The 20,197-nt window shown below is 45.5% G+C and overlaps 1 protein-coding gene across 3 annotated transcripts in view; it reads left to right on the forward strand.

Moving 5' to 3' along the window:
- LOC121554727 (protocadherin-7) overlaps positions 1 to 20,197 on the forward strand; it is a 193,151-nt gene that overhangs the window by 52,701 nt on the left and 120,253 nt on the right. The window lies entirely within an intron of this gene.

Genomic DNA, 20,197 nt, shown 5'->3' on the forward strand with positions numbered 1-20,197 from the left:
TAACTACCCTCCAAACCCCTCACGTAACACACAGCCCTGCACGGCCGCCGATCCCCGACCCAAATTGGACCCCATCGGTCAAGTCTAATTTTCAGTTCTGAGCTAACTGAATACATTAAGTTGATTCAGCATGCAGAAAATGTGTTCTCCTCAGCATTTTCATCCATAGAAGAAGCCTTTTAACGAAGGGATTTTCTTATACTACATTGCATTATTCAATTAGGCTAAGGGAAAGGGAGAAAAGCTATAAAAGTCCTCCACAGCGGGACCCTCGCCAGGTGGCCGGCACGATCTCTCAGAGCAGGTTAGACTTCAGAGAGAAGCCACGGCAGACATACTGAATGCACATTAAGGCTTGTTTTTAATAGGGTATCGTCAGCCCACCTACACACCACACAGTGGCGGCTAGCTTAGCTAGCTTACACAGCACAAGCTCAAACTGAGATGCATGCTGTGCTCAGTTTTTATGTTGTGTTACAGGAGAGCTTATGACATGCTTTTTGAATAGCAAATCCTTTTTATAATGACACATTCTGGTCCAGTGTATTAGATGTAGGCTATTTTGTGGTTCGTTTGTTGTTGTTTTCAGTTTTGTGAATAACTTTTTAGTGAATGATTGCCTTAATATACATGGAGTATGTTGGTGGTGGCTACTGCGCAATAAAACTTATTGATGTCGCTGTAGGGGTTTGAAGGGAGGCCTAGATTTACCAGGTATCAAGTTGTGACTTCCCTTACACACTCCTCAGGTTACCGCGTGTTGAGTTGTTATTCTCCTATCACCTTAACCTACATGCACACACACACACACACACACACACACACACACACACACACACACACACACACACACACACACACACACACACACACACACACACACACACACACACACACACACACACACACACATACACACACACTCGCCCACACACACACACACACACACACACACACACACACGCACACACACGCACACACACGCACACACACACACACACACTCGCATCACACACACACACACACACACACACACACACACACACACACACACACACACATACACACACACACACACGCACACACGCACACACACACACACACACACTTATGGGCTGACACACACACACTTAGCTCCTTCACACTCCAGAGCTGGGCTGAGGCGGTCCGTTTCTCTGGGCCCCCTGAACAAATTACCTCTAATTGAGTCCGTTCTCCTCAAGCAGCCTCACAGCTCTCTCAGGGTATGCCTCCCTTTCCCTCTGCGGATATGTCTCTCCTTCTCTTTCTCTTTCTTTCTCTCTATTTTTTACTCTCTTTCCTCTCTCAAACAGGCACGCTAACTGTTAAGCTAGCTGTTACTGAGGCAAGACTATAGGCCTTAGCCTCAACCTTCAACAAAAGTCGACATATAGAAAGAGGCTGAATAAAACGAAAAGAAAGAGGGACATCCTTAATACAATTTCTCCTTGGCAATCAGAATCTCTTATGATTTCTTAGAAACAATATCCTGGAATCAAAAAGGCAAAAGCAGAGACAATCTTCTTCCATGGCCAAAACGACAGAGGAATAGGGGTGCTGTTTTCTCCCCCAGTGAAAGACAGCCTGGATAGTGGAAAGAAAATCATCAGAAATCCTCCAAGGCGTTAGGATTCGTCATGTGCTTAGTGGTAAATTCATCATGACAGCACTGTGGAGAAATCCCTCAGAACCTACACGCATGTCACAAAGACACAAAGCAGAGGCGCTGGATGCAGGGCCAGAAATAAACGATCACACACAGACCATATCGCCTGTACATCTAGTCTGAAAAGTCACAGACTTTCTGTGGATGGGTACATCTATTATGATAAAGACACATGCTTGCGTGAAAACACACACACACTTTTGTATCACCTCCCACTGCCAGAGCCAAACCGCAGGCTATATGCCACACACACACACACACACTCATGCACACCATTTCTATTCAGAGACCATAGTTACTCCACACTGTCTATAAAACAACTGCATCTCATGATATCTGGCTAAATATGTACTTTCTTTGAAGACAATTTGAGTAGCTTAGGCTATCTCAGGCTATGGAGGTGTATACAGGATCTTGAAATATTAAACACATATCTAAGACATTTTGGCAAGACATCTTTAGATTGTTATTGCATGGACTGCCATGTTGGATAAAGACCATGTGGATAAGTCTGGATTATTTTATATCGAAATGACCAAATAAAGTAAATCTACTGTAAGGTAGAGAAGTATGTAAGCCTACAATATAGTAAGGTCAGACAGGTGTGTGTTTAAACTCAAACCACCTGCTGTGTTTTATGACTACAGCCATTTTCAAGCCGTGGCTTTCATCTCGCATCCATTTCATAGTGAAATATGTATCCCTGAAATGTTTTATTTGATGAGATACTTTGTTTTGGCTGACGTTCTGAAGGCCCCACTTGGCAACGACTTTAATAGTTAATAAGGCATTCCATTCCATCATGCTCCGGGAATTCTATTGTTTGACATACAGTATGTTGTCGGAGCGATGTTGCGGCAATCCAGTAACAACATGAATATGGGGATAGTTGGGGATCTGGGCTTGCCAAGGTCGGTCTAGCATTCCGACTCGTCTGTCTGTGTTTCGGAGTGGCTAAAATCAGATCTCTGTGGGAGAGCCAGTCTGGTTCACAGTCTTCTAACTCGATCATTGTTCCTCTGTCATATTTCAGAGGTTTTTCCTAATGCTCTTTTGATGCTATCACTTCTTAATCTCCATCTGTTTCTTATTACGATTAAACACCATCCTTTCCTTGTCTTCTCTTTTCTTGTTGAGACTGATGTGGAAGACCTGGATAGGTGAAAGTGTCACGGCTAGAAACCCAAACCAAGTCCGATTGTTGTCAACTACTCAGAACTTTCACATCAGCGATCACATAGAAGAGAAGATCAACAAAAGGAAAATAGCTTAGAGTATTGGGACACAGTATTTGCTTTGTAGTTGTGGCACATACATTGGTGCATGTGCATTTCCCCCTACTTATTCTCAGCACTCACTGTAGTCAAAAGTTAGGCAAGGTCTCTCTCCCCCACCAGCCCAACTCTGTAGGCTTCCTTTGAAGTAATGCTCTCACTCAGCCCAGCCCTTTGATCCACGTGGGCTGCCCTGAATTACAGTTTTTTTTCTGAATGCTTAAGCGCTAATCGTGATTCTTGTAGCACAATTTCTAAAACTATTAATACATATAGCAAAACCACTCACTGAGTTTGCAAAACTAAAAGCACAAACACTGCTTTGCACTCAGTTTACAATTTTGTAACACACACTTTGCAAAACTGTAGGCACAATTCACTGCACAACACTATTTTTGCAGAACTTTAAACACAACTCACTGCTTACACTCAATTACCAAATTTCCAACACACTCCTAGCAAAATTATACACATGTATGGCTATCATTAACACTATTTTGCCAACTGTCTGGCACACTTGCACATGTGAAAACTGTTGTAGATAATTAGTTCACTTTGCAATCAGCCTAAGCACTATAAATAAGCCACAGGTAAGCTGTCTGTGTGGAGTACAATGGAAGGAGCAGTAAGAGGGAGAAGAGTGAGAATCAGAGGAGGCCGAGGAGGCCGAGGGAGAGGACGTGGAGTTGAAGAAGTTGGAGGAAGAGGACGTGGAGTTGAAGAAGCGAGAGGGTTAGAGGAAGTTAGAGGAAGAGGACAAGGAGGAGCAAGAAGAGGACGAGGAGGAGCAAGAAGAGGACGAGGAGGGGAAAGAGGAAGGGTAAGAAGAGTAAGAAATAGAATAACTGATGACATTAGAGCTACAATAGTGGACCATGTCATCAACCATGGGATGACCCTGAGGGAAGCTGGCCAACGGGTTCAGCCTAATTTGAGCCGCTACACTGTGGCAAGCATCATTAGGACATTTCGAAATGAGAATCGGTAAGTACTTTGTAGCACTGCCATTCTCTAATGAGAAACACAACAGTACCATACATGCAAAAATACTGAAATTGTTACTTTACAGAATTGCTAGACGTCCAGATATTGGGGGCAGAGGAAGAATGTTCACTCCAGAGCAAGAGACCCATATAGTGAACATGGTGATTGCCAATAATGCAATAAGACTGCGCGAAATACAGCAGCGCATAATTGATAATGACACCATCTTTCAAAATATACACAGTGTAAGTATTTCTGCACTAAGTCGTGCACTTTCGCGCCACAGAATAAGAATGAAGCAAATTTACAGAGTTCCTTTCGAGAGAAACACAGAACGTGTAAAGCAACTGCGATATGACTATGTGCAGGTAAGCTATAGTGTCATTGGTTCTGAATTTGGAAGTGCATACTGTAGTGCTGTGCATGGGCCTGATGTGTTGCATTTGTTTTGTCTTGTCCAGAGAGTGATGGAACTAGAAGCAGATGCCATGGGACATGAGCTACTTTTTGTAGATGAGGCCAGTTTTAACCTCAGTAAAACCAGGAGACGTGGCAGGAACATTATTGGACACCGTGCCATCATCAATGTCCCAGGACAACGTGGTGGTAACATAACCATGTGTGCAGATATAAGCCAAAATGGTGTTGTTCACCATCATGCAACCTTAGGCCCATACAACACTGCACACATTATTGCATTCCTGGACACCTTACATGACATGCTCACTGTTCAGAGACCAGAGCATACCCGATATGTCATCATATGGGACAATGTTAGTTTCCATAGGGCTGCTTTGGTCCGCAACTGGTTTACAGACCACCCACTCTCCATTCTTAAATCCCATCGAGGAGTTCTTCTCTGCCTGGCGCTGGAAAGTGTACGACCGTCATCCTCATCAACAGGTAGCCCTTTTACAGGCAATGGAGGAGGCATGTGGAGATATTGACCAGGCATCATGTCAGGCCTGGATACGGCATTCAAGGAGATATTTTCCCCGGTGCCTTGGACTGGAGGATATCGCATGTGATGTGGACGAAATGTTGTGGCCGGACCCAGAAAGACGACATGATGTAGGCTGATTGTTTTTCTTTTTTTTATGAAATTACTATTTTGTGTTCTGACTTTGTCTTGGTTTTGATGAGTGTGAATAAACACCAATACTTGAAGTTTGGATCCTTGTATGTTTACATGACACTATGACAAAAGTATGACCTCAAATTGACATCTGTACACAGAGAAAGCAAAAGCCAGATGTGTTTTGTATTCATACCATCAGTGTGTAGTTGGCACATTGTGTGCTTAGTAGATGATGGCTTGTGTTTACTGTTTGATACGAAAACACAATTTTTAAGAAGTTGTGAAGAGTTAATCTAGCTGTGTTCGCTTTTGCAAGAGAACTACAATGTTTTGATAATTGGGTGAAAGGTTTTCTTATTTGTGTGTAGAGTTTTGCAAAAATAGCCAATAGTTACAAAAAATTTGCTTAACCAATCAGAAAAAACTGTAACACTACTGATAGCATGGGAAATTAAAAAAGGGGGCTTTAAATGAAAGAGCCAATGAAATGACTCAAAGTAGCATCTGCGGCAGTTTTGTTTTTATTCGATATGGGTGGAGTCTGGGCTGAGACGCTAACTTTAGTGGGCATTTGGCATTATTGTGCAGGAGGACGATTATTGCCTTAGCCTCCTGCTGGGGTTTTCTTGAACTTTCTGTGACTTTTCATTGGCCGCTTTGTGCGAAATCGCAGTTTAGAGTCTAGCTGTGACAAACTGTCAATGTCACTTCTTGCCTTTCAGGTTTTTCATGTGTCTCTATGTTCATGCTGTATGGATTTAAATCCCTCCCTCCCACTCACACACACAAACACACACTCACATACACACACACACACACACACACACACACACACACACCCACACACACACACACACACACACACACACACACACACACACACACACACACACACACACACACACACACACTGGCTAACCACAAGCACTTTCCAATTGTTCTTTATGACTTATCTCGATGATTTCCCCCTCTCACACTGGGGGGGACACTTTCTCTTTTTTTCCCACCAAGGTGAAGTCCTTCCCTTTGACATCAATACCTTTTTATAACTAGGGCCTCTCTCTGTGAAGACAGGCCTTCTCTGTCTCTTTCTCCAACCAACCTTTATGGCCCTGTGAGCCTGGGACAATAGGCGACGCGTTCAGCATACCTAACAACCATTACGGGGCTAAGGAGTCATACTGGCTCCTCTCCCTATTCACCTCCAATTAACAATTCCCTTTAGAGGCTTCGGAGAGAGACAGTGACATTGAGTGTTGACAGTTTTTGGTCATTATGACGTTTTTTTTCTTTCTCTTTTTTTTTCTCCTTTTTTACCCTCTATCTCTCTCTATGGCTCTGTCATTATTTATATTGTGGAAGGTCTTTTAATCTGGACTCAAAGACATGTGGAGGCGGGCTTGGTAGAGGACATCTCTGAAAATCTAAATGAAGCTTCTAGAATACTGGGAGCCATGGTGACCTCAGGATCTCCTTCCAATAGTGTGAGCGATGGGGTGTATGCAGTGTATTAGATCAAACGCTGTGGGAAATGTGTGGGTATGTGTAGCCTGACTATACAGTGGGGAGAACAAGTATTTGATACACTACCGATTTTGCAGGTTTTCCTACTTACAAAGCATGTAGAGGTCTGTAATTGTTATCATAGGTACACTTCAACTGTGAGAGACGGAATCTAAAAAAAAATCCAGAAAAAAAAAATCCAGAAAATCATATTGTATGATTTTTAAGTAATTAATTTGCTTTTTATTGCATGACATAAGTATTTGATACATCAGAAAAGCATAACTTAATATTTGGTACAGAAACCTTTGTTTGCAATTACAGAGATCATACGTTTCCTGTAGGTCTTGACCAGGTTTGCACACACTGTAGCAGGGATTTTGGCCCACTCCTCCATACAGACCTTCTCCAGATCCTTCAGGTTTCGGGGCTGTCGCTGGGCAATACGGACTTTCAGCTCCCTCCAAATATTTTCTATTGGGTTCAGGTCTGGAGACTGGCTAGGCCACTCCAGGACCTTGAGATGCTTCTTACGGAGCCACTCCTTAGTTGCCCTGGCTGTGTGTTTCGGGTCGTTGTCATGCTGGAAGACCCAGCCACGACCCATCTTCAATGCTCTTACTGAGGGAAGGAGGTTGTTGGCCAAGATCTCGCGATACATGGCCCCATCCATCCTCCCCTCAATACGGTGCAGTCGTCCTGTCCCCTTTGCAGAAAAGCATCCCCAAAGAATGATGTTTCCACCTCCATGCTTCACGGTTGGGATGGTGTTCTTGGGGTTGTACTCATCCTTCTTCTTCCTCCAAACACGGCGAGTGGAGTTTAGACCAAAAAGCTCTATTTTTGTCTCATCAGACCACATGACCTTCTCCCATTCCTCCTCTGGATCATCCAGATGGTCATTGGCAAACTTCAGACGGGCCTGGACATGCACTGGCTTGAGCAGGGGTACCTTGCGTGCGCTGCAGGATTTTAATCCATGACGGCGTAGTGTGTTACTAATGGTTTTCTTTGAGACTGTGGTCCCAGCTCTCTTCAGATCATTGACCAAGTCCTGCCGTGTAGTTCTGGGCTGATCCCTCACCTTCCTCATGATCATTGATGCCCCACGAGATGAGATCTTTCATGGAGCCCCAGACCGAGGGTGACTGTGATGGTCATCTTGAACTTCTTCCATTTTCTAATAATTGCGCCAACAGTTGTTGCCTTCTCACCAAGCTGCTTGCCTATTGTCCTGTAGCCCATCCCAGCCTTGTGCAGGTCTACAATATTATCCCTGATGTCCTTACACAGCTCTCCGGTCTTGGCCATTGTGGAGAGGTTGGAGTCTGTTTGATTGAGTGTGTGGACAGGTGTCTTTTATACAGGTAACGAGTTCAAACAGGTGCAGTTAATACAGGTAATGAGTGGAGAACAGGAGGGCTTCTTAAAGAAAAACTAACAGGTCTGTGAGAGCCGGAATTCTTACTGGTTGGTAGGTGATCAAATACTTATGTCAGCAATAAAATGCACATTAATTACTTAAAAATCATACAATGTGATTTTCTGGATTTTTGTTTTAGATTCCGACTCTCACAGTTGAAGTGTACCTATGATAAAAATGACAGACCTCTACATGCTTTGTAAGTAGGAAAACCTGCAAAATCGGCAGTGTATCAAATACTTCTTCTCCCCACTGTATGTGAACAACTATTCTGTCAAAAAGTAGAACATCTACAGAAAATTCAGAGAGAAAAAACAATTACAATTAATTATTTAAAAAAATATGTATTATGTCAAAAGATACCTACACCTGTATTCATTTTAAACAATGCTGTGTGTTTTGTCTTTTTTGTCGGTAACCATCTGCAATTTAACATCTGAGGTCAAAACTGACACGAGGGAGACAGAAGCTTAGTTGATCCAATGAGGAACACTGATTTGCGCGGGACTAGGACATCTTGGATTTACTGTGTAGCAGATCTAATATATGGGACATGCTGTGTTATTGGAAAAAAATTGCATCAGCCATGGATGAAAACACTTAAAGAGATGTAAAGTTTTAGAACTATTTATAATGTCCTTTCCCATGGCTAGCGGCCATCTTTCCTCTCCTCTCCTTTCCTCTTTCTCTCTCTCTCTCTCTCTCTCTCTCTCTCTCTCTCTCTCTCTCTCTCTCTCTCTCTCTCTCTCTCTCTCTCTCTCTCTCTCTCTCTCTCTCTCTCTCTCTCTCTCGCACTCTCTTTCTCTCTGGTGTCAAGGACAGGACAATGATACCACATTTTTGACACACACACACACACACCTGCAATGATGGCTGAGAGGTCCTGTACATGATTCATGTCTCTTTTGTGAGTAGGAGTGATGCACACACACAGACAAGCTTACTTAACCACAGGTATGCGAGCACACACACACACATACTCAAAAAGACTCTCTGATGTTGAACCCCCTCCGATAGCTGCATTAGCTGTGTTTACCCGCGTAGTTGCGTACTTCAACTGAAGTGAAAAGGCAACTCTTTAACGATAAACACTTCTCCCTGTCTCTTAAATGGGCGTACATCAGTCTTCAGAGAACGACTCGACTGTCGCAAGGCTGAGTGGGAGGAAGAGAGAGTGAGTGAGTGAGAGGTACTATCAGGGAGATGGAAAGAGAGGGAGAAGGATAGCGAGAGAAAGAAATAGAAAAGGAGAGAGGTATGCTAGCTAGAACAAAGCCTCAGTGTGTACACTGATGCTGCATATTGATTGATGGAGGGATGGAGGGAGGGAGGGAGGAAGGGACAGAAAGGGACGTGGAGCAAAAAGGAAAATGTTTTGCCCTGGGGGTTTCCCTTCCTATTCTCCTCCTGATGGAGAGGAAGCATCACGGTGTGCCTTTACCCACTGTCAAATTAACAGAAAGCTAAAGTGTGTGTGTGCGTGCATGTGTGTTTGAGTGTGTGTGCACATATGGTCTTGGGAACAAACACATTTAGCTGAAAAGCAATTTCCAAACAGAATTTGTGTTCTGCCTGAACATACACTTTTCATTGAAGATTTGTTTTGGTATAGATAAGTGATGGTAGGAAGAGAAAGAGCATAAGAGAAAGTACGATTTCAGGAATTAGGAATTGCAAATGACAGAGCAAGAAATTGAGAGAGTGAGAGAGAGAGAGGATAGACAAAGAAATAGAGTAAGAAAATAGCTATAGTGCTAGATAAAGAGGGAAATCAGGAAGTAGGGCGAGAGAGAGAAACAGAGAGAGAGAGAGAGAGAGAGAGATGGAGGTAAAGAGCTGCCACGCTCCAGTGAGTTCTCTCCTTTGGTAGCAGTTCTAATCAATTGGAAGCAGTGTGTTGCGGTGCCATTGTTGTTGAGGGGCGCACCGGGCCCTGCCTCTTTATAACACACTAATGTATCACGCCTGGGCCCTCAGAGATGGGTTTGTGCTACCACCTCTCTCTCTCTCTCTCTCTCTCTCTCTCTCTCTCTCTCTCTCTCCCTCTCTCTCTCTCTCTCTCTCTCTCTCTCTCTCTCTCGCTCTATCTATCTCTTATATTCCTCTCTCGCTCCTCTTTATCCATTACTCTCTCTCTCGTTCTTTCCCCTTCTCTCTCTCCCTTCACCTCTCCCTCCCTCTCTCTTTACACCCCTCTCTCTCCCCCTCACTTGCTTCTTTTTATTTTCACTTTTCAGAAGATGCCTCAGTTGTGTATAGTTCAATACAATTCAATCTGAAAGTGGACTTCATTTCCAATGTGACCCCTTTGCCAAATGAATTGGATACTTGCCTGTGTTTGGGGGCAGTCTACCAAAACATATTAAAAACATATTCTATTGTGAATCTGCAACTAGAACTGATTTAAGGTTAATGGAAAAGCCTTGTGTTCATATTCACCGAGATGTTGACTATAGACTCTCTCTCGCACTCACTCTCTCTCTCGCTCTCTCTCTCTCTCTCTCGCTCTCTCTCCGACCATCTTCTCCCTGAGCTCCAATCCCCAGTGTGTGTGTGTGTGTCTCTGTGTCTCTGAGGATGAGCGCTCACCCATTTGGTTCCATCCAGAGGAGTTGATCCTCTACTACATTGTTTTGGCTTTGGCCATCTGTGGCCCTCCATCCCTCCTTCCCTGGCTCCCTTCGTCATACTGTAATGAGAGAACCATGTCGTCCAGATTTGATCCCAATCCCTGAGAACCAGTACATCAGGATGAGAGAGAGGGGAAATCGGGATCTCAATCTGGGCTGTAGTGTAACAGATGCACAGGCAGACACACAGGAAGAGAGTCAGTGAGGCAGGCAGGCAGGCACACACACACACATACTGTATAAAAAGGTACACACACACATACACATGTACACACACTCTCAGGAACACACACACACCTTTAATCTTGGCTTTCGTAACCTCACTCATACAGAAAATCACAAAAAAATACATCAAAAAATATATAAGCCAGGAAGACAAAAGTGTCTACAGTATTTGTTATTATTTTCTCACTCCCTTTCTCCTGGTGGTTTGGCTGAAGAGATATCAGAAATATTCAGCTTATCCTCCCCTTAATCCTTTAGACAGAGGTCCAATCCTCCTACGAAGGTCCCATAGCATCCCCTGGTAATTTTCCAGAGATGATTGTTTGCTGTATTCATCTTCATTTATATATTTACCATATGTTTATGTTGTTGAATGTTGCCAACATTGAGGCAGCCTAATTTATCACGCTCATCATAGATGAGGGAGGGGACGGTGATTGTTTGGTTGTTGGTGTTGGTTGGTACATTGACTTTTAACTCTTGACCATTTGTCATGGTTCCACCTGTCACTAGACTGCCCTAGAGACTATTATGACACTCAGATTGCCTACATCATCTCCCAAATCTCGGGCAAAGCCCTGGTGTCGCCCCCTGCCCTGGCAACGGCAGTGTGGGAACAGCAGCCACCATCTGGCAGCTCCATATCAGCCTTCACTTCCGAGTTGCGACAGGTCTTCGACCTCCCAGTCGGCGGACGAGAAGCGTCGAGCTGGCTGTTCAACCTCCGCCAAGGTCGACTTTGCCATTGCCCTCCGCACACTCGCTGCCGGGAGTGGGTGGAATAAAGAGGCACTGGTCACTGCCTTCCACCAGGCCCCGTCCCGCCTCACTCAAACAGGTCCAGCGGTTCATGGGTTTTGCCCATTTTTACAGATGTTTTATACGCAACTTCGGTGCGGTGGCAGTGCCACTCACGGCCCTAACACGTCAATCCCAGACCTGCTTTTGCTGGACCCCGAGGCTGACAGGACGTTCAAGGGACATTTCACCTCCGGATCCATCATCATTCATCCTGACACTGCTTGTCCCTTCATGGTAGAGGTGGATGCCTCGGATACAGGAGCAGGGGTGGTCCTTTCACAGTGGAACGAGGGGGACAAAAAAATGCACTCGTGCCTTTCTCTCCAAGCGGTTCTCGCCAGTGGAACGCAACTACGATGTAGGCAACCGGGAGCACTTGGCAGTTCAGTGGGCCCTTGAGGAGTGGAGACACTGGTTGGAGGGGACACCTCATCCCTTTGTGATCTAGACGGACCACAAGAACCTGGTCTCCATCCAAGAAGCCAAGAGGTTGAACGCTCGCCAGGCTAGGTGGCTCTGTTTTTTAACAGATTCAACTTAACACTAGCCTATCGCCTGGGATCCAAGAAACAGAAATCAGATGTCCTGTCCCAACAACACAACGTCTTTAACGAAGAGAAGGACCCCGTGCCTATCATCCCCAGCTCCAGCATTGTGGCCCCCATGGTATGGAGTATTGAGACCACGTTCCGACAAGCCCAGACCCGAGAACCTGACTCCGGCGGGGGCTCCCACTAACAGACATTATGTTCCACGCTCAGCCCGTTCTCGAGTACTACAATGGGGACACTCCGCTAAAATAACTGGGCATCCAGGGGTTAATCGGACACTGGAGTTCCTGAGGCGGAGATTCAGGTGGCCCAACATGATTGAGGATGTGAAATTCTTCGTTATGGCCTGCTCCACCTGTGCCCAAAGCAAGTCCTCACGACAGCAACCGGCTGGGTTGCTTCAACCTCTGCCCTTCCCCAACCAGCATTGGTCGCGGCTGTCCCTAGACTTCATCACAGGGTTAGCTCCAGCCCAAGGGTTTACCACTATCCTGGTGGTCGTCGATAGCTGCTCCAAGGAAGCCCATTTCATCGCCCTACCCTAGTTGCCCTCTGCCAAGGAGACAGCCAACCTCATTATTAACCATGTCTTTCAACTACACAGACTTCCCCAGGACATTGTCACTGACCGTGGCCCCCAGTTTGTCGCACAGTAGTTCCTCCGCTGTTTTGTCCCCACTCAGACCACCAACTGGAGTTTCCTGAACAAGAGGCCGATGCGGGGGTACCTTCAGCTGAAGCTTTCATTCAACGTGTCGCTACACCTGGACCAGAGCGTGATCCTCCTTGGTTCGCTCAGCTGTCCGATACAGCACCAGTCAAACCAGCACCGAAGGCCCCTTCAGCTCCTCTGACCAGGTCAACGGGTGTGGCTGTCCACCCATGATCTCCCCTTAAAAGTGGAATTTCGAAAGCGCGCCCCACGCTATGTAGGACAATTCAAGATCATGAGTCACATCAACCCGGTCACCTATCATCTTCAGCTACCCAGGTCAATGAGAGTCTGTCCATCCTTCCATGTCTCCCGTCTGAAGTTGGTAAGGAGCAGTCCATTCTCCACCCCCACACCGGCCCCTCCGCCCCCTCGACTGGTTGACGGCTGCCCGGCCTACACCGTCCGGCCTCTGCTGGAGGTTCGTCGGGTCCGGGGCACCTTGCAGTACCTGGTGGCCTGGGAAGGCTACGGCCCCAAGGAGCGAGCGTGGGTTCCTGCCCGGGACATCCTGGACCTGGGCCTTGTTGGAGACTTCAACCGACTATGTGGTGGTCATCCCGGCTCCGCGGCTGGGGCCGCTCCTAGAAAGGGGTGGTACTGTCATGGTTCCACCTGTCACCGTGTGCGTTCGAGTCTTAGTGTTTGCTGTTTTCCCAGTTTTACTTTGTACCTTCTGTTGAACTTTTTCCAGTAAAGTATTTTTAAAATGTCCTAAACCACTGGTTCCTCGTCTGGTTCTCTTCTCTGCTCCTGGGTCCTACCTCAACACGTCACACCTTTGGATGGGGATTATGGTGTGTTGACAGACTGGCTCTGTACTGTAAATCACAGACATTAAGAAGGCTCATCTCCTTCAGCAGAGTAACAGTTGATCAGTATATTATGGAAGCGGTGGACATGTAATGTTAGAGTGAAATACATCAACTTTATGATGAAGTTGATTCACCAGTGTGTTTGTGTGTGTGTGTGTGTGTGTGTGTGTGTGTGTGTGTGTGTGTGCTGACTCCCTTATTTATTTTATTTGTTATACCTCATAGCACCTCATTCTGTAGCTGGCAACTCCCTACAATAACGAAGCTATTAAACAGAAAGCTTGAGCTGAGCTGGGTCTTCTCTCTCCACCTCACACTCCCCCTCGCTCGCTCTCTCACTTTCTCTCTTCCTCTCTCTTTCCCTTTCTCCAACTCGTCCACTCTCTCTCCTTCTGTGGCGTCACTATCCTTACCCCCTCGCTCCTCACTCCCTCCCAACCCCCCACCCCTTCTTCCGCAGTTCCCTTATTAGTGTGTCGCCCCCCTCCCTCCTCCCTCCTCCCCTGCAGAAGCCATTAACTGAGATTAGTAGCGCGGAGCAGCAGTGGCGGTGCCAGGGCTTTCCTATGTGCTAGCTAGCTGCTGTAGCCTCTCCACGCTAGCTGAATGATTACCATCCATTATACTGGCCTTTTGTGCTGACAGAAGCAACTTCAGCTAGTTACAGCCCCGGCCAGAGCGCCATAAAGGAAAGAACCTCATAATCTTAAACACACTCTGCGCCGTGTGTGTGAGGGGTTGTGTGTGAGGGGTTGTGTGTGAGGGTGTGACTGCAGAGTAAGGTGAAGAAGGAGGGAGGGAGGGATGGAAGGGGGGAGAGAGAATGGAACTTGGAGCATGAGTAAGGAGTTTGGGTATGAATGTAAAGAGAAGAGACCATTTCTGACAGTCGTTAGGAATGTTTTGTGTAGTGTAGGCTATTTTGATGCAATTTTAATGTGTTTGTTGATCTGAGGATGTCAGACAAAGACGCACGCACACACGCAAACACACACACACACACATTCACACACATCACACACACTCCTCAGTGGGGGCTTCGCCCAGTGGTGTACCATAGGGGGTGATTTTAACCTTCTCAGCCTGGTACAGGGCTTTATTCCCCTGCTAGGAGAGCCCAGCATGGGGCCGCCATACCCAGGCATGTCTACACCACAAGTGTCCCTACTACCTCCAGGGTCACAGTCACTTACATGCTGTCTGGCTGTCTTTCTGCTCTTGGTGAGTGCATGTGTAACCTTTGTCTGACATCCTCAGATCAACAAACACATTCACATTGCATCACAATAGCCTACCCTACACAAAACACAGCACTGTGTGTGGATCTCAGTCACTCTACTAAAACACAAGACACAAATCATGTGTCGTTTTTATTCCATTTGCTTTAAGGCAAACAAAGCGGAGGTTCATTTCCTGGTGTTCGCTGCTTCGTCCTGCTTGAACGAGAGGAATTATGTCACAGAATTGGGACCAGATGAGGCTAGAATATCAATCATCCCTCCTTTTCCCCCGTCCCTTTTTTTCCACTGTGTATGAATTCTGTCGACATACGTTTCACCTCCGGACTAGCCTTCTGCAGCAGGCCCCCCAACTGAGCGCTCAATAAACCCTGTAACCATCTAGGGATTTTCATGATCTCTTTAGTTCTATGACACGTTTGAGTGTCTGCAGTGAAAGCAGGATTGGGAGGAGAGATGTCGGGAGGGAAGAAAAGAGAGAAGGGTTAAGGAGAAACAGAGGTTAGGAGTTGGCAGCTATGGTGGACAGTGGATATTTTTTTTTTACAATGTCTCATTACAATGTAAAGCTAATGCAAGCTAGAGTTTTTCTGATCTGCTCTTGTTCTATCTATTTCTATTCCTCTCTTTCTAGCTCACTTTCACTCTGCTGATGTTCTGAATTTAAATGAGATTGACTGCACAAATATAGTCTTCTTAAGATTGTAAATCCACAATATGTGAGGAATAGATAGTCATACGTGTGTGTCGGTTTCTGTGTGTGTGTGTGTGTGTGTGTCAGTGTGTGTGTGTGTGTTTCAGTCAGTGTGTCAGTGTGTGTGTGTGTATGTGTCAGTGTGTGCTTTGTCAGTGTCTGTGTCTGTGTCAGTGTGTGTCTGTGTGTGTGTGCATGTGTGTGTGTGTGTGTGTGTGTGTGTGTGTGTGTGTGTGTGTGTGTGTGTGTGTGTGTGTGTGTGTGTGTGTGTGTGTGTGTGTGTGTGTGTGTGTGTGTATGTGTGTGATTGGTGTTCACCCTGTGGTCAGATTACGGGTCTCAGTCTGTCATCCATCACCTCATGGTCATGTCCAGGTCTGCTCTGGTGACACAGTCCACCTGACTCCTCTCCACCAATCACAGCCCACCTAACTTCTCTCCACCAATCACAGCCCTCCCTACAATGTCTGCTCCGTCATGGGGGCCAAAGTACCTCCACCCCTCACAGTTTAGTGACACTCAAAGTGACATTGGAAATATAAATGTGTGTGTGTTGGAATTGTGACACACCCACAATGATTGATATTCTATTCACACGTTCATTTGAATAACGTGCAGTAACTATAGGGCTAGGAGTGCAGAGGTGTGTGTTAGCAGATCCTGGGTGTACCTCACTCATAATCACTAAAACACACGCGTGTGCAATCGTCCCTGTGTTTGTGTGTCAATGCAGCGTACCCCATGTGTGTGTGATATGTGGGGTGGCATGGTTCTCTCCATTCATCTCCTGTCCATTGGTAAACATGGAGAACTAGACAGCTGCTCCTACTTTCATAGTACATTACCTAGACGGCTATGCCTACATTCATACATTACCCTCGATCATGATTGATTCTCTGCCTTAGAGATCAACATGCTCATCCCCTTCTCTTCCCTCTCTCTCTCCCTCTCCCTCTCGCTCCATCTCTCACCCCTCCCACTCTCTCTCCCTCTCGCTCCATCTCTCTCACCCCTCCCTCTCTCTCTCCCTCTCACTCCATCTCTTTCACCCTCTCGCTCATCTCAAGCCACATCATTCTCACTCACGCTCTCCTACTTCCCCACCTCTCTATCTCTTCCCTTTCTCATTCTGTCATTCGTCCCCCTCTTTACCATTCAAGCTTCCTCCTTCTCCCTCTAACCCCCAACTTTATTTCCTATTAGCTTTCTCTCTCGCTCTCTCTCTCTCTCTCTCTCTCTCTCTCTCTCTCTCTCTCTCTCTCTCTCTCTCTCTCTCTCTCTCTCTCTCTCTCTCTCTCTCTCTCTCTCTCTCTCTCTCTCTCTCTCTCTCTCTCTCTCTCCTCTCCTTGTGTCTCACCAGTCAATAATGAAAATTGCTTGGTACCTTGAATGGATTATCTGTGTGCAAGGGGGCCCAGGGTTGTTTGTTTGAAGGTGCAGCGGTGTCAAATGAAAAGGCAGGGGCCATTTTCTACCTGCCACTGCCCTCAGCCTCCATCACACACACAAACACACACACACACACACACACACACATGCTCAAACACTCACACATGCGCACACACACACACACACACACACACACGCACACACACACACACACACGCACAGACACACACACAGTGTACACCTCCGTAGAATTGCGGTTGCATCCTCACTTTGAAGTCTCTCCTTTCTCACTCTCTTTCCTTCACTCCCTCCTTCCCTCATTCCTTATCTTCATGTTTTATTAATACTGCCTAATTATGTGCCCTAGTATTCTTCATGCTAGTTGTCTCATTTAATTGTTTGCTTTTGTCTCTCCCTTTGTCCGTCTTTTGTATGCAAAACACTCCTCTGATATGTTGTTTATTCATTGGCTGCGACATGCCGAGATCAAAGGAATGCTAGATTGAACACGGCACATGCATATTTACAATTGGCAATCAATTGTGTGATCATTCTACACCATATAAACCAGCCTTATTAGTCTTGGACCTCTGCATTTATTTTCTACCTTATTTAGTCACGTGTAGAGCATTCTACTCATTAGAGAGTTCTGTTTGAAGTATTCAGGCAAATGTGATGCGTTGCATTAGAACATTAGCATTTACCCCACTAATGATATAGGAGCTAATGATAATGATAACAGTCATATAACCTTCTATGACCACCTTCTAACCTGTTTGAACCAGGGTCTGTTTACGGTCTATTTACTTAGCAATGTGGCGGTTGAGTTACGGTCAGGCACTGTCTGTCATTGACTGGTGAACAGTGTGAAACACAGACACTAACCAGCGAATGGCAATCCAAATAGAACTGTTCATTCTGGATTCCTCCAGGCGAGCATCAAGTACCTAGCTCTGTCTGACAAATATGCAAATGCATTGTTTTAACATTGATGTGGTGTGTTGGGGGTGTGCATGGCCTCACCGACAGCACAACTGCATTCCAAAGGACTTTGTTCTGTGCGTGCGAGTGTGTGGGTTTGCATGCGTGTCTGTGCAGGTTTTCTTGGCTGCAGTTCGTATAAGGAAGTAAAAAGGAAGCTTGGTTCTGAGCTCTTAACAGTTTTATGATAATGAGGGATTGAATTGACGCTGAATAAGAGAGAGGGAGAGAGAGGGAGAGAGAGAGAGGTATGTGTCCTCCTGCCACAAACTGAGGGACAGCCTGTCAAAGTGCAATGTATTGTCAATGATATTTCCTATGTTGTTTTGTTTTGGCTTTCATACCATGTCATGTGGCTTCTCAGTCAGGTTGAGATTGGTCTACTACTACTGCTTTAATGTATTGTTATTTTCATTAATATTGTTGTTGTAGTTCCTGTTAATGGTAATCCCATTTCCACTACTACTATTATTATTGCTGTTGGTCACACCATTTAAAAAAAATATATGTATACTTTGACAATGTAAGTAATTTTACTTGCCATGTCAATAAAGTCTACTGAATTGAATTGAATTGAGAGAAAGAGAGAGGGAGAGATATGGATAGAGGGAGATAGTTTGTTAGAGAGAGAGGGAGAGCGAGAGAGATTGAGAACAAGAATGTGAACGAGAGCAAGTAAGAAGAAAGCGAGAGACAGAAAGAAAGAGAGAAAGAGGCATGGGAGTGAACGACCGATGAAACGGAGAATAAAATGATATGGAGTCAGAGTGAGGGAACATGACTAGGCCATGCCAAGGCAGCGGGCAGCCTGTCAGGAGATGAGAGGGATGATTCCCTCCATACTTGCATATGAAAGGAGGGAATTTCACAGGCTCTAATAGGCATTCAGCCTCATCCTCTGCTGCTTTGTTGACATTGCTGCTAATGCTTGACTGACAGGCATGGCTTTACTGTCTGCTTGGACTAGTTCTCAAGGATTTGGTAAACACGCCAGATAGACAGATCTGGGTTTGTGTGGGAAGGAGCTGTGTCCTTCTGCGTGTGTGAGTGATTTTGTGTCTGTTTTTAGAAAGTGATCCTGGAAGGTGGTGTATGTGCAGGTGTGTGTGTGTGTTTTTCTCCATCCTATTCCTCTCTTTCAGGTAACACGTATTACATCTCTTTATTATTTCCATTTGTGTGTGTTCTCCATCTATAATTTTACATTTGGGTGTTCTCTCTCCCTCTCTGCGTGGATGCTTGGTTGCTTTATAGCAGTAGTAGTATGGGCTGTTTAGATTTTGCCAAACAGGCATACGGCTGCCCTCCTACTTGCCTGACTAAATTGGTCTTGCAGGGAGAGAAGCACAGTTAGTAGTGCAGTGGTCTCTTGTAAGTCCCCTCTCCCTCTGCTTTTAAAAGGCTTGCTCTACCTACCTCCTCCCTCTTTATGGGTGAATACTACTGTACCAGGCCTAGTATGGACACAGACAATAGGTCACAGGCAATAGCCAGAGATCTAGGATCCACCTACCCTTCCCCAATCCTAGCATGTCCCATTATCAGTCAAAACACAAATTGACCTTAGATCAGGGTTGTAGTACTCTGTGGATCAGTCGATATCAGCATGGTCATAGTGGTTATATGAGACAATATGTATGGGGACCTACATATGCATCAATGGTCGGTACACCACTTAAATTGCATAAGCTTATAAATGCATGGTGATCGGTCTAAATCCGTGCCTGACACACTGTGACTACTGCACTTCCTGGATGTGTTGCAGTAAATGGGTCATTGATCCAGCTAGAGCCTCGCATCATGGCCCACTTTGATGATGTGAAACAATGGTGGCGTTGCCGCGTGCACTCTTAACCGATGATGTCACGCTGACATGGTGCAGGAGGAATAGAGGCGTAGATATAGAGATAGCAGATAAGAGAGAATCTTATTTAAATCCTTCTTTAATTCTGCGAGGTACAGGCGGGTTAATTGAAGGTCTTACACCAATTGAAGTATTGTTAATCCTTATATCAGGGGGTAAAACAATGTTATCAACGACAAACTTCAACACAGATGCTTAAACACACACACCCACAAACGCACACACACACGAACACACACACATTCACACAACCACTATGCTATGTTTCAGTTCATGCATGTCTTCTCCATTAAGCCTGAAGATATCATGTCATAGAAAATCTGTTCAGTGAAAATGAGTGGGTTTCTT

Source organism: Coregonus clupeaformis, chromosome 39, assembly GCF_020615455.1.
Source record: "Coregonus clupeaformis isolate EN_2021a chromosome 39, ASM2061545v1, whole genome shotgun sequence".
NCBI classification, from domain to species: Eukaryota; Metazoa; Chordata; class Actinopteri; order Salmoniformes; family Salmonidae; genus Coregonus; species Coregonus clupeaformis.